The sequence below is a fragment of the Eulemur rufifrons genome, chromosome 19 (genome assembly GCF_041146395.1).
Source record: "Eulemur rufifrons isolate Redbay chromosome 19, OSU_ERuf_1, whole genome shotgun sequence".
In the NCBI taxonomy this organism is placed as follows: Eukaryota; Metazoa; Chordata; class Mammalia; order Primates; family Lemuridae; genus Eulemur; species Eulemur rufifrons.
The window spans coordinates 48,657,645-48,675,013 of NC_091001.1; the positions used below are offsets into that span (position 1 = coordinate 48,657,645).

At 47.5% G+C, this 17,369-nt stretch overlaps 1 protein-coding gene across 1 annotated transcript in view; it reads right to left on the reverse strand.

The window, feature by feature from the left end:
* The window catches only part of TCF7L1 (transcription factor 7 like 1), a 150,932-nt gene that overhangs the window by 116,745 nt on the left and 16,818 nt on the right, over positions 1–17,369 (reverse strand). The window lies entirely within an intron of this gene.

Genomic DNA, 17,369 nt, shown 5'->3' on the forward strand with positions numbered 1-17,369 from the left:
GGCTCCCTGTCAGGCCATGGGCCAACACCTACCTGCTGTGGGGAGGCCTCCCCCCACCCCCTCCCCACCCCCACTCTTCCCCGCTCCCGCAGCTCCACTGTGCGCGTGCAGGTCCGTGCATGTGCCAATGCTCAGAATGAATAGTTTCAACAGTCACCCGGTGACGCCCCTCTGCTGAGATGGAGCAGAAAAAAGGTAGGGAGAAGACAGCCTCGTTATCTTCATTGTCCTTCTGAAAGGAAGATTTATTTGGCAGGTTTAATTTTTCTCTGGAAACAAGGTTTGTGTGGGGAAAGGAGGCAAGTCTGGATCTTTTTAAATACTGCTGCCACTTATTTATCCATTTAGAAAATGTTTCTTGGGCAACCCCTGTGGTGCCTGGCACTGTCCTGGTGCTGGGGCAGAGCAGTGATCAAGCCTCGTGGCGCTGACGCTGCAGGGAGTGGAGCAGACACTGCCTACTAATGGTGGTGTGCTCTGGCGTCCACGGAGCAGGGGACAGGGACAGAGGCTGGGGTGGGGCAGGGCGTGGTAACTGTCAACAGGATGGTCAGGTGACGGACCCTGAGGAGGAGGTGGCCATTAAACCAAAGGAGGGGAGGCGGAGAGGGGGCGAGCATGCAGTCACGGGGAAGAATGAAGAATGCCCCAGGTGAACGAGCACAAAGGCACTGACACGAAAACGGGCCCAGTGGGTTTGGGAACAAGAAGTAAGAAGCCAACAACGTCGTCGTCGGTGAGGAAACAGAGGCCAGAGGGGAGGTCAGCTCAGGGAGAAAGAATTCTGAGAGGAAAAGGATCAACTCTGGCCTCAATGTTACCGCACTGTGCTAACATCATGATTTGGTGCCTGCTGGGTGCACTCAGCAGGACACAGCAGAGGGTGACACGAGGCAGGATGTCCCACGGGGGTCTCCTAGTGCACGCATGGCTGAAATCAGAGCCTTCTGGAGGCAACATTAAGGAGACATTTCAAACAGGCCTGGGGAGCACACTGCCCATCTCATTGGATGGAGCAGTGAAGACTGAAAACTGGCCTCCCTGTGGTGCCACCAGGATTCCGGCAGGAATAAAGGATGGGTTTTAGGGCAGTGTGTGTGTGTGGGGTGGGGGGAGGGGGGGCGGAGATGGAGAAGGTTATCCCAATAGGATAAAAACAGCAGCTACTGAGTACCAAGGACACTCAACGTGTATTGTAAACTCTATGCTTCCCAATAATCTGGCAAAGGAGATGTCACAATTCCCATTCTAGAGATGACAAGACTGAGGGTTGGGGAGAGGCCAAATTACTCGACCAAGGCTGCAAATCTAACAGGCAGGAGATGCTCGACTCCAAGCCCAGGTCGGCCTCATGTCCTGGCTCTTTCTATCAGTGGAACTGTAAGGAACTGCCAGTGCTCAACTATTTTTGACTTACAAAAACAGCTGTTTCATGTATGAAAATATCACATGTACCCCATACATATGTACAGATATTATATATTAAGCAAAATTTTTTTAAGTTAAAAAATAGAACAAAATCAAAGAAAAAAAGGACTGTTTCATATGGATCCTATGGGGAGGCCTGGCCTTTGAAATATTTGTCCGCAACAGAAGCTCTGAAGGTCCCTGGCATAGGCAGCGCCCTCTCATTCAAGCCTACTGCCAGGTCCTGTGAGTAAGAGCACAGGCCACAAGGCTTCCAAGCCTGGCTGTCATCAGAATCACCCAGGAGTTCTTGTAGACTCCCAGTCCTGCCCTATCTGGATCAGAATAGGAATCTGCATTATACAACAGCACCTCCCGTCATTCTGACATAATCCTTCCCCAAAGTCTGAAAATCCAACTGCCTCTCTATTCCTTTGGCAAGTGGATACAGAACTGATTTCGAGATGTGCATTTTCCTAAATGTCCCTTGACAGGAAAATCCAAGGGAATTCTCCATCCGCAGGCTCCAGTGAGTCAGGAAGCCACCACAGGAACGGAGACTACCATTGCACCTACTATGCGCTGGCTTCCTGGGCAGGTAGGAAGACCTCGTTTTCTTTTACTTTTTAGAAAATTTTTTATTTTTAATTATTCTGACTACATAATAGTTGTATATATTTATAGGGTACATGTGATGTTTTGATACAGGCATACGATGTGAATTAATCAAGTCAAAGAACTAGTTTTCAAAACTCCACTCTGGGTGGGTTTCCTGGGCACCATTTTTCCTTCTTGGAATGTTCAGCACTAAGATCTTTATGAGACAGAAGTTAATCCAATCAGGGGACAGAGAGGTAGGAAGAAACAGAGAGAACTCTCTCCCTTTACAGTAAGGGAAGTCTTTGCATAGCAGCAGGAAGGCCGTGGCAAAAGTAACCAATGGGGAGCTACTGGACATAACTGAAGGTTCTGGCTTGTTTTAGAACAGGATTGCATGGCAGCCAGGAACAACCCATGATTTGGCATTCCAAGCCACACGCACAGTTATTTGCTCCTTAAATTCTTTTTATATCTCACAATTTTCTATATTGCTCAATTTTCTTTCAATGAATATGCATGACTTTTTTCCCTTCCAAAACTGACTTTATTTTATAGCCAATGATTGCTCACTTTGTTGAAAATGCTAGACTCGATGCCTCTGAGAACGAAGGCTACCTAGGGAAGACACAGTCCCTGCCCCAGCCCCAAGACAACCCAGCAGAGCCAAGTCAGCTCCCCTCTCCACACTGAGGGCACATCTCTACTCACTGGGCTGAGAGAGCCGTTCGGGGAGTGAGCAAACTGTCAGCCCTTGAGATCTCATCTTCCTCCCTCTGGAATATTCATTTTTCAAGTCTACCTTGTCATGCTCTGGACCCAAATTTGCAGAAAGCAGGTTTCAGCTATGTCAACTTTTAGTAACAAGAAAATATTGTTCACTTTTCTTTTTCAATTTTGATCTTTCCCAGTTATCTCAGAATGAGTTTAACTATCTCATACCCAAGTAAAACCTAAACATTAGCTAAAACATCCTGATTGCCAGCCCCCTGCATTCCAGGCTAATGACTACTGTAATTATAAATTCCAGCCTGCTTTGGAAGAGTCTGCAGAACGAGAGGCCTGATTGGAGCTGTTCGGCACTCCGTGATGGGACGTGGCTGTGGCCGTCACTCAGCAAACACTGAGGAGCAGGTACATAGCAGCTGCGGGTGCCCAGGGTGGACAAAAACATACAGCACAGGGCTCCCTATCCTCCCCCAGTTAGGAAGACAAGGATTTCCCACAGAAACAATTAGGGAACAGCACAATATGCTTTGCCTTGTTTGCTCATCACACATAGATAAATAGCATGTAGAATTTATAAGACCATACCATCATATACTAAAGCAACCACGCTCGGTTGTGAGGTGCATATGAGAAAATGTGGACAGCAGGCTAGTCTGGAGTTCAGGTCATCAACGCCAATGTTGTTAGAAAAGGGACAGGATACAGGGGCAGAGCTGGGAAGGGGCAGAAGTGCGGGTCACAGGTTGTGTCAGAGACTGCTGAGCGATGAAGGGACTGATTAGAAGTAAGTGTGATCTGGCGGGGTGAGGTCAGAGGTGGAAGGCCTTGAGAATTAGATAGGGAAGTTTAGATTTGGTGTGTGACGTGAAAAGGAGCAATTGTAGCTTTCCTAGAAATGAAGTTACAAGATAAGGGGTTTTTGGAAGATAGAACTGATACGAGTGGGCAGGGTAAGCTGAATGAAGGAAATAGGGGCTGGATGTTCTGAATCAGATTTTTGTCCTGGGACTGTAGCAACCCTGGCCTTCTGCCACAAGTTTGGTTTCAAAAATTATATTTACAAATGGGCTTGAGGCCCTCCTCTGATAACTTACCCGGGGTTATAGCTCCTATGTTCCATCCACCCAGCTCCCCACTCCCTGGCGCTGTGTGGCCTCCTCATGGGGGCCCTTCCCCCACACCCACCTGGGTTCTTGACCCCCTTATGGGACTGCGTGGGGCCTGCCTGTCTAAACCATCCTTCCCTCCCTCCCTGCCTATCCTTAGTCTGGTGTTCTAGCACTTATTCTTTTTTGGTTTTTTATAGCTTTATTGAGGTATGATTGATATACAAAAACCTACACATAATTAGCATACATAACTTGATGAGCTTAGACATGTGCATACACCTGTGATACCATCACCACAATCAGGGTAAGGAACATATTCATCACTTCCGAAAGTTTCCTTATGTCCGTTTGCTTGTGTGTGTGCCAAGAACACTTAACATGAGATCTACCTTCTTAACAAAATTTTAAGTGCATAACACTGTACGGGCACTTTGTTTACAGCAGATACCTAGAACTCACTTATCTTGTATGACTGTAACTTTATACCCATTGAATAACAGCTCCCATTTCCTTCTCCTCCATTCCCTGGCAACCATCATTCTATATTCTGCTTCTATAAGTCTGACTATTTTAGGTTCCTCATATATGTAATATCATGCAATATTTGTCCTTCTGTAACCGATTTAGCATAATGTCTTTGAAGGTCATCCAAATTTGTTGTCACAAATTGCAGGATTTCCTTCTTTTTTAAGGCTGGATAGTATTCCATTGTGTATATATACACCACATTTTCTTTATCCATTCATCTGTGAACATCACAATAGCCACATTTTGGCTATTGTGAATAATGCTGCAATCAACAGGGGGTACAGATATCTCTTTGACATGCTGACTTCAATTCTTTTGGATATATACCCAGTAGTGGGATTGCTAGATCATATGGTAACTATTTAATTTTTAATTTCCTGAGGGACCCCCATACTGTTTTCCATAGTGGTTGTACCCCAACTCTTATTCTTGGGGACTGCTCTTGTACCACATCCTAGCTCTTACCCCCAAGGCAGTCCCACGATGCTGGAATCAGCCAGGAGAAGAGGCGGGAGAGAAGGGAGTAGTATTGCAGGTATGCAGCAGGGTGTTATCGCTGGCTATAAGGGTAAGCACCTAGCTGAAAACCTTAACCAAAGAAACTGGAAAAACCAACAAACAAAAAATAAAAATAGAAACATACACCAGCATTGCCAAATATCTAAAACCATAAAACCCTGACACGGTTATAAACACTGTTATTCTTTGTGGTTGGAGAATGGGGCGTTCTGCTTAATCAGATGGCCTGGTTAACTGAGAGGTGCCTAAGAGACAATCAACACATGACTGGCTTGGGAAAAAATCGCCACCTCAGTTTTGAGTGTGCTCTGGGATTTTTATCAAGTACCTTCCCTTCTACTGCGGTAACTGGATCTCACCACATTACAGGCAACAATCGTTCCCACCTTGCTTCTAGAAGCCATGCCCAACAGTGTGGTCTGATCCGACTGTTCTCAGCACAGTCAGTTCCTGTGTGTGTGGGAAGGATGGGGCATGGCCCTGGGCACCCCGATGCCCACCAAGCTACGCCCTTACCCCACACCCTTACCACGTCTGCCCAGACCTGACCAGGGCGTCTCTCCTTATCCCAACCTGTCCCCTCATCCCCCATGAGGCCTGGAGTTCTCCTCTGAACCCCAGAGAGCTGAGCTGGAGCCCTTGCTCCCTGCCCCTCACTGCTATATTCCTCCTCTCCAGCCCAGAGGCAGACTCTGCTCCCATGGTCTAGACTTGTGCTTGTGCCTACAGAGCTTGACACTGTCGCCAACTGTGATTCCTGCCGCAGGGCTCCCAATCCAGGCTGGACCTTGTAAGTAACAACCACCTCTAGCACTGGAGTCAAAATTGCTACACGTCCCAGCCACCGGCTCTGGGGCCCAGCCCTGCAGTCAAATCATTACCTCCAGCCTGGAGGCCCAGCAGATAGGTGACTCAGGAGGCAGATGTTTCAGCCACCACCATGCCCTGAGGAGTAAGGACAGTTTAACAGAACTGATAAGAATTCACTGTACTACTTGCCTCCAGACCAAGTTTAAAAAATATGTCCCATAAAACAGCTCTGTATCTGATTGTGGTGGCAGTTACACATATTTACACATAGGATAAAATGCACAGAACTGTACACACACGTGTGCACACACGAAGACATGGAAAATGGTAAGAACAGAAAGTCCATAGTCTAGTTAACAGTAATGTACCAATGACAGTGTCCTAGTTTTGATACTGAACTTCAGCTACATAAGATGTCACCACTGCGGGAAGCTGTAGGAAGGAGTTCCTGGGGCTCTTATGTCCTATTTTTACAACTATCTGAATCTATAATTATTTCAAAATAAAAGTTAAAAAAGAAAACAAAAAACAAACCAAGTTCTATAAACCCAATCACCTACAATCAGATCGTTTTCACACCCACCGAGGCCTAAGACCTGGCACCAAAACCATTTCTCCACCTGAACTGGTCCTCCAAGCTCAGCTTTATGGCTGCCAGGGAACCAGCCTTGATGTCTCTCCACACAGGCCGCTCAGACACTGGGTGCAGGGTCTGCACAGTTCCAGAGTGACCCAGAAGGTCACGTCTCAGTGCATATGGCTCTAGGAGGAGTAGGTGGTTATTCTGCCAAAAGCCCCTCTCGGCCCTGCTCACTTGGGACTGACTGGCCAGAGACAGGGACCAGCTTTCCCAGGCAGGACCCGACAGGACTGGAGGACAGATTTAAGGCTGGGCTTGTACTACAACAGCCAGAAGCCAGCCCCAGTCCACGTGAGTGCACAGGTACACACACACATACATGTGTACATACACACAACTGAACCCCAAGGAGCCAAAAAGAAAAGTTGTAAATATTAACTAAATCAACTGAGTGTTAAGACTATAATCTAGAATTATCTCCACTTACAGGATTTACTCACTAACCGGGGCAGGAAGTGGTTATTACAAATATAAACCAAGGGTCCCTAATCTCTTCAGTGCCACAGGACCCTCCTTGGTAACCTAGGGAAGCCCACAGACCCTTCTCCAAATGGTATTAAATGCACAAGCTAAATACATAGCATTGCAAAGGAAGCCAATTACAGTAAAATGCAGTTATCAAAATATTTTGACATTTTAATTTAATTCACACAGTAAATAAGACCTACCAGCAAATCTCATAGACACTTTAAGTTTGAATTGATAACAATTCTCTAAGACAGCTATAATGACTCTAACATGTTGCAAAAAATTAACTCTAGTTTCTACTGGTGACAGTCACAGGTACTGCTAATATCATTATGGGTGTTGCCTACATTCATTATCGAAGGAAATGTAAAATTTCAGTGAATGAAAATAAAATGTAATTGTTTTTTCCATTCAGGTTTTTGGAGCCCCCATGAATTGTCTGTAGGTGGACTCAGGTTGTTCAAAATCAAATGTATGAAGCAGTTGATATTTCACTGCCATGGGAAATAAAACTACTTCCTCTCCTCACCCTGGCCACCCCTCACCTGTTCACTAATGCTAATGCATGTACACTCCAAAGGAGCATCACTTTAGAACAAATCCTCTTATCCAGAGAGTCTTCACACATCCACTCCAACTGATATCTGCTACCAGCCCCTGACAACCAGCCTTCATCTTGGGCAAGAGGGGCCCACACCTCACAGTTCACCTCTCCTCTCAGCCTCTCAGCTGCTCCCACCACTGTGAGGAAATTAGAGGCATTTTATTCATCTCTAGGGGAGCCGCAGTGCAAACCATGGTCCTCTAAGCGTATCCTGAAGTCAGGGTACAGATGTCAGTCAGTGGGCAGGTTCATGGTGAATGCTGAGAAGCAACCAGCTCTGGGCTCCATACTTTGAGTGATTTAAGGGTGGGAAGGAAAAAGACAAAGTATGTGGCTATACCCAATAAAAGCTTCAGTCAAGGTGGCAGGCTTGGATGATATTTGTTATGGGTTGAATTGTATCTCCCCCTCCAAAAAAAAAAAAAAAGATATGTTGGCATCCCAACCCCCAAGGAACCTCAGACTGTGACCTTATTTGGAGATAGAGCCTTTACAGAGGCAATCAAGTTAAATGAAGTCATTAGAGTAGGCCCTAATCCAGTCTGACTGGTGTCCTTATAAAAGGGGGGAATTTAGACCCAGACACACACAGAGGGAAGGCCATGTGAAAGCACAACAAGAGGAGAAAGGCCTGGAAAAGATCCTTACCTCACATCCCTCAGAAGGAACCCACCCTGCCAAGACCTTGACTCGGATTTCCAGCCTCCAGAGCTATGAGAGAACCAACTTCTGTTCTTTAAGCCACCCAGTCTGGGGTACTTTGGTATGGTAGCCCTAGTAAATTCATACAATAACACAATGTTGGCTGGGCGTGGTGGCTCACACCTATAATCCTAGCATTCTGGGAGGCCGAGGTGGGAGGATCGCTCGAGGTCAGGAGTTCGAGACCAGCCTGAGCAAGAGCGAGACCCCGTCTCTACTAAAAATAGAAAGAAATTATCTGGACAACTAAAAATATATATAGAAAAAATTAGCCGGGCATGGTGGCGCATGCCTGTAGTCCCAGCTACTTGGGAGGCTGAGGCAGAAGGATTGCTGAGCCCAGGAGTTTGAGGTTGCTGTGAGCTAAGCTGACGCCAAGGCACTCTAGCCCGTGAGACTCTGTCTCCAAAATAAATAAATACATAAATAACACAATGTTCAAAATCAAATGTATGGCCTGAAAAAAGGAGATCTTCCTTTGGAGCCCATCACATCCTGTCTCCTTATGTTTGCCACTAATCGACTTGAAATTAGATTCTGTTCTGAGTCAGCTTCTGGTCTCTGGGCAGGAGGGATGGTCCGAGGCAGGTCTGTTGGATGACTGGATGACACAGTCTTATGGGGGGGCGAGGCATTACCTCACCAGGAATGGATCTTTCTAATCCCTTCATTCAGATATTCAGTGGAGAGCTTCAGACTAGAGCTGGTGGTTCACAAAACTTGGCTGCGTATTAGAAGTCCCTGGGGAGCCTTAGAAAATTCCACCAAAGCCTGAGCCGCACCCCAGACCAGCTGAATCCAAATCTTTGGGGGTGGGGCTGAGCATGAGCATTTTTAAAAAGCTCCCCAGATGATTCTAATGTGCAGCCAGGGTTGAGAGCCACCAGACCCTGTGACCTTTGAGGGCTTTTCCTTCTCAGACTTGGGCGAGAGTGTATTTTGTGTTTATCTTGGTGGTTCTCGGGAGTGTGCCTGGTTTCCTACAGTTTCAGTCTGCGGTGCCCTTTCCTGGGTGTGCGTGGAAGAGTAATTCTGATGAACCAGGTAGGGAGGCGGTGACAAAAAGGGAGTTAAAAACGCCTTTCTGTCCTTTCATTAAAACATGGATTCAATAAGCTTGGGTTACAAAGCTCCTACCTGCCAGGAGCTCAAAGATAAAGCAGAATTAAACGCCCAAACTTCTAGAAGCTCAGTCTCACTCCACATAAGTGACAGTTGCTAAACAAAGAGAGGAGTACTAAATGATGCACATATAGTGCACCTGGGGCAGAGGGCCAAGCTACCACCCCCAAGGCCACAGAAGATGACCCCAGACACGAGATTAAAGGGAACTGAGAATGTCCTCCAGGACCCACGATGGACTGAAGTGGTTTTGTTCAGCTAGAAATAAAGAAGATACAACTTCAGAGACCAAGAAAATTCGAGAACCACTACTGGAGTGAGCTTGTTATTTAAGAAGGGGTGGCCTGGTTTGGGGAGGGCTGGTTTCTGCCTGGATCTGTAGAGCAGCCTGAGATCCCACTGCTGCCACCTTAGCTGCTACAACTTTTAGAAGTGAGCTTTTAATAAATACATGTCCCAGGGCCCCACAGCCCAGTCTGGCATGTACACATACTTTCAAAGAACAAAAAACCAAGGGCCCCAGAGAATTCTGAGAGCCAATAATTCTCAACCTTTGGGAGACCTCAGGGCTTTGATAACAAACCTCTTTTCTGAGGGCAGACTGCCAGGCCCGTGGCCCAACACCTGGCTTGCCTTGCTGGGCCTGTCTCCCATGCGGGGCTGTTTGTTCCTCCGGCTCCCACCCTGGGCTCCAGCTGACCACCACAGCCTCTGAGTTCTTCCTCGAAGGACCCAGCCTGGCCTGCTTCCAGCTCTGGCTCCTGCTCTCAGGCCAGGGTCCTGGCACCAGCCTGGCCATGTGGACAACCCCAGAGTGCAGGCCCCACCACAAATTAATCACCATAAACCCTGCATCCACAGTGTGGAAAATAGTTCTTATCCTTTTACCATGGGCTGAATCTGCACAAAGGTACAAACAGGGACATCTTCTATGCTCCGTGGGCTTCATGTGTTAACCTGGCTTCTCAGATTGAAGACCAACACCACAGGATTGTATTCATCCTCTGTCAACAGCAATCTTCCCCTTCCTCTGAAACCAACCATCCGTATCCCCGGAGGCCGGAGAAGCAAGCCCTGGGCTCCGAGCTCAGGGAACGGCCCCGCCGGCTGGCACGCCTGCACCTGCTCCCAGCTCAGAACCCAGCTACCCCTCACCTTAAAGAAAACTACAGCCTTCAGACTGACCTCTGTTCCCCTCTAGCAAAGGCTGATCACCTCAACTTCTGGCACCAAAACCAAGCATCCAAATCACATTTTACTGACTTTATTTGCCCTAAAAATAGGATATCCTGAGTACGTTCATGCGTCTGAACCAAAAGAGAATCTGAAAAAATTGGGCAACTGCAAGTTATCCTGGAGACTCTGGAGTCAACACCTCATTAAACGAGAACAATCTGGCTCATGAGTTGAAGCTGTTACAGTCATCAGGAGGACACGGGCAGGAGAAATAGATTTCTGCGAGGGCAAGGCAGACAGTAAATCCTTAGCTCTAGGGACACTGGTGTGTTCCCAGCAGCCAGCTTACTAAGGGCATTCATGTCTGTGGGCCAAAGGACTGCAGTCCTAGTTCTTCCACACAGGCAAGGGGTGCCCAGCCAGACCCCAACAGCCACCCCTTGTCTTATAGCAATTAAACAGGAATGATTTGTGGGTTCTCACTGATGTCTGCAAATGACCTTCTGGTGTACCAAAACTTCAGAAATACAGGATAGGCTCAAATCCATTGTCAAGAGTTTCCTGTGCACTTTTTTCAACTCAACCTTCCCCCTTGGGCAATCTCCAACTGAGGGTGATTACTACAGACAGCATTCCCTTAAACTTAGAATTCACCTACAACACATAACTTTTGAAGCACTGGTCTAAGAGAAGCATTTTTAATATGAGCATGAAAACAAGGATGGGACAGATTTAAAATATTGTACTGCAGACATGGCTGCAGGCGTGGTGCGCAGGAGTGCTGGGTTGGGGCTGTCCATGCCGCAGCAGATGTCAGACTGAGCATGGCTGCAGTGAGGGCCAAAGGAGGACGTGGACTTCAGGAGAGTGGACTTTCATGTCTTTATCCTACACAAGTAGGTACCAAGGACATTTCTCAGAAGATGTACACAAGGTGGCCAACAAATCTCTGGGTAGAGAGTTGGAGAACAGAGCGGTGGTTGCCAGGGGAGGGGGGAGGGCAAGACTACAAAGGGGTGGCACAGCAGTTTTTTAGGAATTTGGAACCACAGTGGTGGTTACATGAATCCATATATGTGTAAAAACTCATAAATCTGTATACCAAAAGGGTTCCGTTTTCCATGTTATTAATAATTTTAAAATTTTGAAAGGAAAAGAAGTCTTTTAGGTAGAGGAAGAAAAGCACTGGCTGGTGATGGGATATGGTGGCTAACTTCCCCCATATGACAGTGTCCCAGGGCACATACGGACACCCCCAAGAGCCAACATGCTCTCCTCAGACAGGCACCTCTGAAACCCAAAGAACCAGTGACTGCCAGTCAGAGCACCAGGGGACGAGTGAGCCAGGCCACAGGCAGCAATAGAGACCCTAGGGAGCAAGCTGGGCTCCTAAGCAGCAGCAGGAAGAGGAGCGCAAAGGCCAGGCCCGCGTGGAGGAGGACTCGAAGAAGGGCCCCAAGTTGCACTTCTCCCTGAGCATCCCCCTGACCAAGGCTTCCCATGGGCCTTGGACCAAGGCAGCCTGAATGGCATCTTAATTTCTTCAGGGCTTCTCCCGTCTCTGGCAGGTCACAGGGCCTACGCACAAGCATGACCGAGGGCAGGGACCGGCATGGAAGGCAGGAGGAACAGCCCAGCCCTATCTCCCTTCACACCCCACTTAGATCTTCCCAAGTGCAGGCGGCCAACATATGCCCTTTCTGGTTCCTTCTGGAGAAGTATCACTGGGCACGCAGGCAATGACAACAACGTAACGACTGAAGAAAAGCCAGAGGAGGGACAGGTGTCTGCCTAACTTGACTCTGAGTAACCCAGTCCGACCAGCAGCTAGACCCACGGAGGCTGCAGGTTGAACAGGACCTATGGAGACGGTTTCCCAGGGCGAGTGGTCTGTCCAGGGAGCTCGGGGAGTCGGAGTGTCACCGGGAGGAGAACACAGGTTCAAGGGCGGCCTGTAAACTCTAGGAAAGGACTCCTAGGCTGGAAGAAGCCGCAGATGCTGCCGGAACACTGGGGAGCGTTTCCTATCTTGAGTGCCAGTCTCTCTCATTCCAGGAATCCCCTTTTCCTGAAGCTGGAGCCTGCTGCTGTTTATTTACACAAGGCTGAACCCCACCTTGCAGGGCGCTGCGAGGCCCTCCTCCGCCACAAAGCCCGATTGTGCTGCAACACCCTCACCGCCAAGTCTGAGACAGCAACTTGCCTGCGGGATGACAATTTGTACCAGAGATGGGAACACAGGCAGATTGAAAGACACATTCTTCAATAACACAAATCTTTGTGAGGGTGGAGCGCAACCTTCTAAGGATGGACAGAAAGCCTGGTGGGGGCTCCAGCCTGTCACGGTGCCAGCAGGCCCTTCGGCAGGTGAGCTGTGGCCACTGGGTTCTGGACCATCTCCAAAGGACCAGGCCTCACCGCAGGCCTGACTGAGATAAATTAGCATGCCATTCTGCTCAATTATCCACTTACAGAGAGGCATAATGACATTTTCTTAAAGCAGGACATGCAGATGAAAGATACACTGAAAACAGAAAATCTCAGAATTTTTTTTCTAAAAGGAGATGGGAAACTTTATCATCCCCCTCCCTGGCAAAATAACCTAATCTAGCCTAAGCTATGGCAATTTTGGAAATTCAAAGACAATGGTTTTTCTTAGGACTTGAATGTGGGCTTCCTTTCTGCCATCAAAACCCTCTCAGCAAAAGGTTTGGTCAGAAATTATGTTTACTTTCTCACATCCCCCCATGACAAAATATATCTAATATACACCAAAATAGCCCACAGGAGTTTGGACCTCAGAGCTCTGGACCAGTTTCAGCTTCACACGGAGTCAGGTACGTGATTTCCTGGACACCAAACCCAAAAGGTGAGAGGGCTCCCAGAGTGGGATGGATCTCCTCTGTTCTAGCACCACGCCAGCGGGGACAGGAAGCAAAATGATATCCGTTCACCAATTGGCTCTTCGGGTTTGGCTGCAGGAGCCAGAGCAGGAGTCCTGGACTAGGCTGAGGGGGGCTATGGGTGGATGTCGAGGGCCATGTACTCCACTTCCTGCCAGCTCCCCAGCCCCTGCCCCCACCTCAGCCAGCGCTCACGCCACTGTGAGGCTGGTTCCTCATTTGCAGGGGGAGTAAGCGAAGCTGGCATTCCTAGGGGCAACCCACGCCTTCCCTCCTGCTTTGCTCTCCATCCTCCACGCGGCATTCTGAGTTCCCCAGGCGCTCGCCATCCCAGAAGGCACCTCTAAAAGCCATGCCCCCTGTCTGCACAATTGATGAGTAATTACCACTAATTGCCCCTCACCTCCCACTAACCCCGAGACCTCCCCGGCACAGGGAAGGAGGGAGAGGAGGGGAAGGCAGGAAAGCCAGTCAGGGTCCCTCATCCTACCCCAACTGGCTCCCCCTGGACCCATGCAGGACAATTGGCCACCATTGTTCCTGCTCTTCACCCAGAGGCCTCATCAGCAAGTGCTGCAGACCCCAAAATCCTGTGGGTTCTATAGCTTAGGGCCTCTTAAAGACAAAGTTCAGGCATTACTGGCCATTTCCAAACCGGAGCCTCAGAATGTAGCCCCTGGAAGGAACCCCATGGGTCCCCTAGTCCAGCATCTTCACTGGGTAAACCTCATCCCTCGGGCTCACACAAGCCATCATCATGGCCCTGGGGGAGGCAGCATCGCCTGGTAGGCGCTCGGTGAATTTGGCTTCTAAGCCTGTCCCTGCCCCTGGATTGCTGAGAGGCCTCAGGCAAGGATCTTGACCTCTCTGAGCCCTGATTTCCCTTTGAGTAGAGCATAGTCCCCACCTGAAGGGTCACTCTGAAGATTAGACAAAGTAATATATACAGTACTCCTCTGGGACATAGGGAACACTCAAAGAATGAAATTGTTATCACTGGAAAAAGTACTATTCAGAGAGATGAGAAGCCTGGGTTCCAGTCCTGCTGTGCTTCTCACTAGTTTTGTGAAGTTAGGAACTCTTTTCACTTCTCTGGGCCTCAGTTTCCTTAATTATAACTAAAATTCAACCAGTATCTCTAAGATCTTTCTAGTAAATAACTGTCTATCATATATATGTATGTGAACCCTGTATATATGTATGTGAATATACACCAGGGTTTCTCAACCTTGGCTATGGACATTTGGAGCCAGATAATTCTTTGTTGTGAGGGACCACCCTATGCATTGTAAAGCCTTTAGTAACATCCCCGACCTCTACCCACTAGATGCCAATAGTATGTCCCCTTTTCCTCCCCACCCAAGTCTAACAACCAAAAAAATCTCCAGATGTTGCCAAATGTCTCCTGGGGGGCAAAAGTGGAGACATGATGATGAGAACTCTCATGATGCATGTGTGCACACACACACACATCCACACACACACACACACACGCGCACGCGTGCACACACACACAGAATAATACGATGCAAACTTCAGTGCAGTGAAGAGGTATGCTGGTACGAGCAGAGGAACTAAATTTCCACGTACAGAGCCCTTGAAATGTGCTCACGGAAACTTTATGGGGAATGAGACTACAAACATACACTGGACTTTTGAGCTTCGTTACATCTGTAAAACGGTCACTGTGCTCATAAAGACTGCCTGCAGACTTAATTTGGCATCTACAGACAGAGTCCCATTTAGTGCGTAAACTCACTGGGCCCCAGAGCTCCCCAGGACTGGCCTGGCCTGGTGGAGAATGTGCTGGGAACTCGGCCTGGGGGAGAAGAACACAGGAGGGTTCTATGCGCTCCCTCCCCGAGCAGCAGCCTGAGCACGCTGAGGGGAAAGGAAGCCAAAGCCGCGCCAGGACAGCAGGCAGTGGTGGTCGTTCGGAGGAGGGCATTTTGCCAAATGTGCGATTCCCTTTGACTTAGGGCATTTGACCAGACTTCTCAATGTGCTATTTTCCTAGTTTAGCGGAGCTCGTGGCGTGGCGAACCAGGCTTGCGCTCACTGACACAAGGCTCCATGTACATACCTACCCACTTTGCCGATTTCAGTCAAAACGAACAATCATCACGAAGATGGAACACAGAAGTTCAAAACAGGGACTGGTAAAGCAGAGGAGGGGAGGTGAATGTCTGCTTTAAAGAAATGTCTGTTTACCACGAGTGTTTAAAAACCAGAATCCTGAACTCCCTTTTCTACCTCATTATGACTTCTTTAACATTTGTTTTTAATTTATTCAAGATCATAATCTTCACTGAGGACCACATATGAGCCAAACTTGAACTTGAAAACCAAGCTGGGCCTTTTGTTCTGCCTGTGTTAATTAGTGTACAAAGGGGCATCTTATTCCACCCCTGCCCCCCTCCCGCCCCCCCCTTCCCCCGACAGTCTGAAACACTGGTTCCTATTTACGTAACTAACAATGTTAGGATAGGGTGCAGACGGGCCTGTGGGTGACCGGCCCTGGGACAGGTATCAGGAAATTAAGGTTTTTATCCTAGCTGATTCTCTGGGCGCCACTGAGACAAATTATTTCAAGCACTGAGCCTCATCTTTAAGTAAGTTGACAGTTCCCTGCTAGCTGGATGCACTGAATAAATCAACTGGAATTATGAAGACCTACGTTATTCTAGTTATTTGAACTTAAAAATGAAGTACCAAGAAGAGACTGGTACCATACACCAATCTATGGTGGGTTCTATAGAACACAAGTCCCATTAGATGCTACTTGGAGAAAACATTTCTATGGTTCCTGCACTCAACAAATACTCCTCTGAGGGCCTTCTATATGCCTGGTACTGAGAATACAAGAGGGAACAAAACAGACCCACTTCCTGCCTTCTTCAGTGAGTTTAGGATCCAGAGGAGACAAGCGTGTATCAGATAACTATTGGCCCACATATTTACCAACAGTGAAATGTGCTCATGTACAGAGGGCTGAGAATTTATAAGAGGGAACCACAGCTAAGGCTGGGAGGCAGGGAAGTACAAGGTTAGACATATGCATGGGATGAAGGGTAGTGGTGAAGGGTATTATTCCATACACAAGGAAAGCCTTGGTCAAAAAAGCACAAGGAATGCTGCATAATACACTCCCCTGTAAGGGATTCGTGGTGCACACTGGCACGTTAAAGGCCTGAGAAGTCCTGCAGAAATGAAGCCCAGTGTGTTCTACCTATTAACATCCCAAGGATGTTACTCTGGAAAGTACTGATAGAGGCACTATTGTTCTCATAGCCTATACAAATCTTCAGTATAAAACAAAAGCTCTTGTTCATATAACTGGAAAACTATCATGTGTCCTCTCACAACAGCCAAAATACCTTGGAGTTGCTAATGTAATTCTCAAGTATTTTCCTTGGCACAGGCCTACAAAACCATATGGCCTGCACAACTGCTCACATACTCCCAGTTTCACAGATGAAGCAAAGTCCACAGATACAAACCAGCGGGCCAGATTCAAAGTTCTACCACCAGCACAGACCAGTGCTTTATTTATTTTCAAAAGAAGTATAGCCTCAATTCTTGGATGAACTGAGAAAACTTCTATAAAAAACAAAATAAAAATGATCAACCACCAATGATCAACTTATCAAAAATTACACACTGAAAGATTCCAGAAGTGAACAAGGGTTTCCTTTGTTAACCTAAAAATGTCTAGGAGAAAGACAGGTTTTTGCTGTTTATTTTATTACATGCTGTGCATAAAAAGGGGGAAATGTAAATAAACAATAACAGATATTCACACATGTGCAGAAACAAGGCAGACTTTGTGTGCAAGGTACTATGTTAGGGACAATGATGATCAAAAGAGAAATATGAAAGCCAGGGTCTTTACGAATATGGACTTTAGAAAACTAGCAATGTAAAATTAAATATAAGTAAGTGCCCCAGGAATGATGCAGCCTGGAGATTAAATTTTGTAGGGGCTAGCAAGATTCAGAAAACCCAGCACCACTAAAGTAGATAATGAGTTTACCTTAACAAAGCCCGTTCTATGT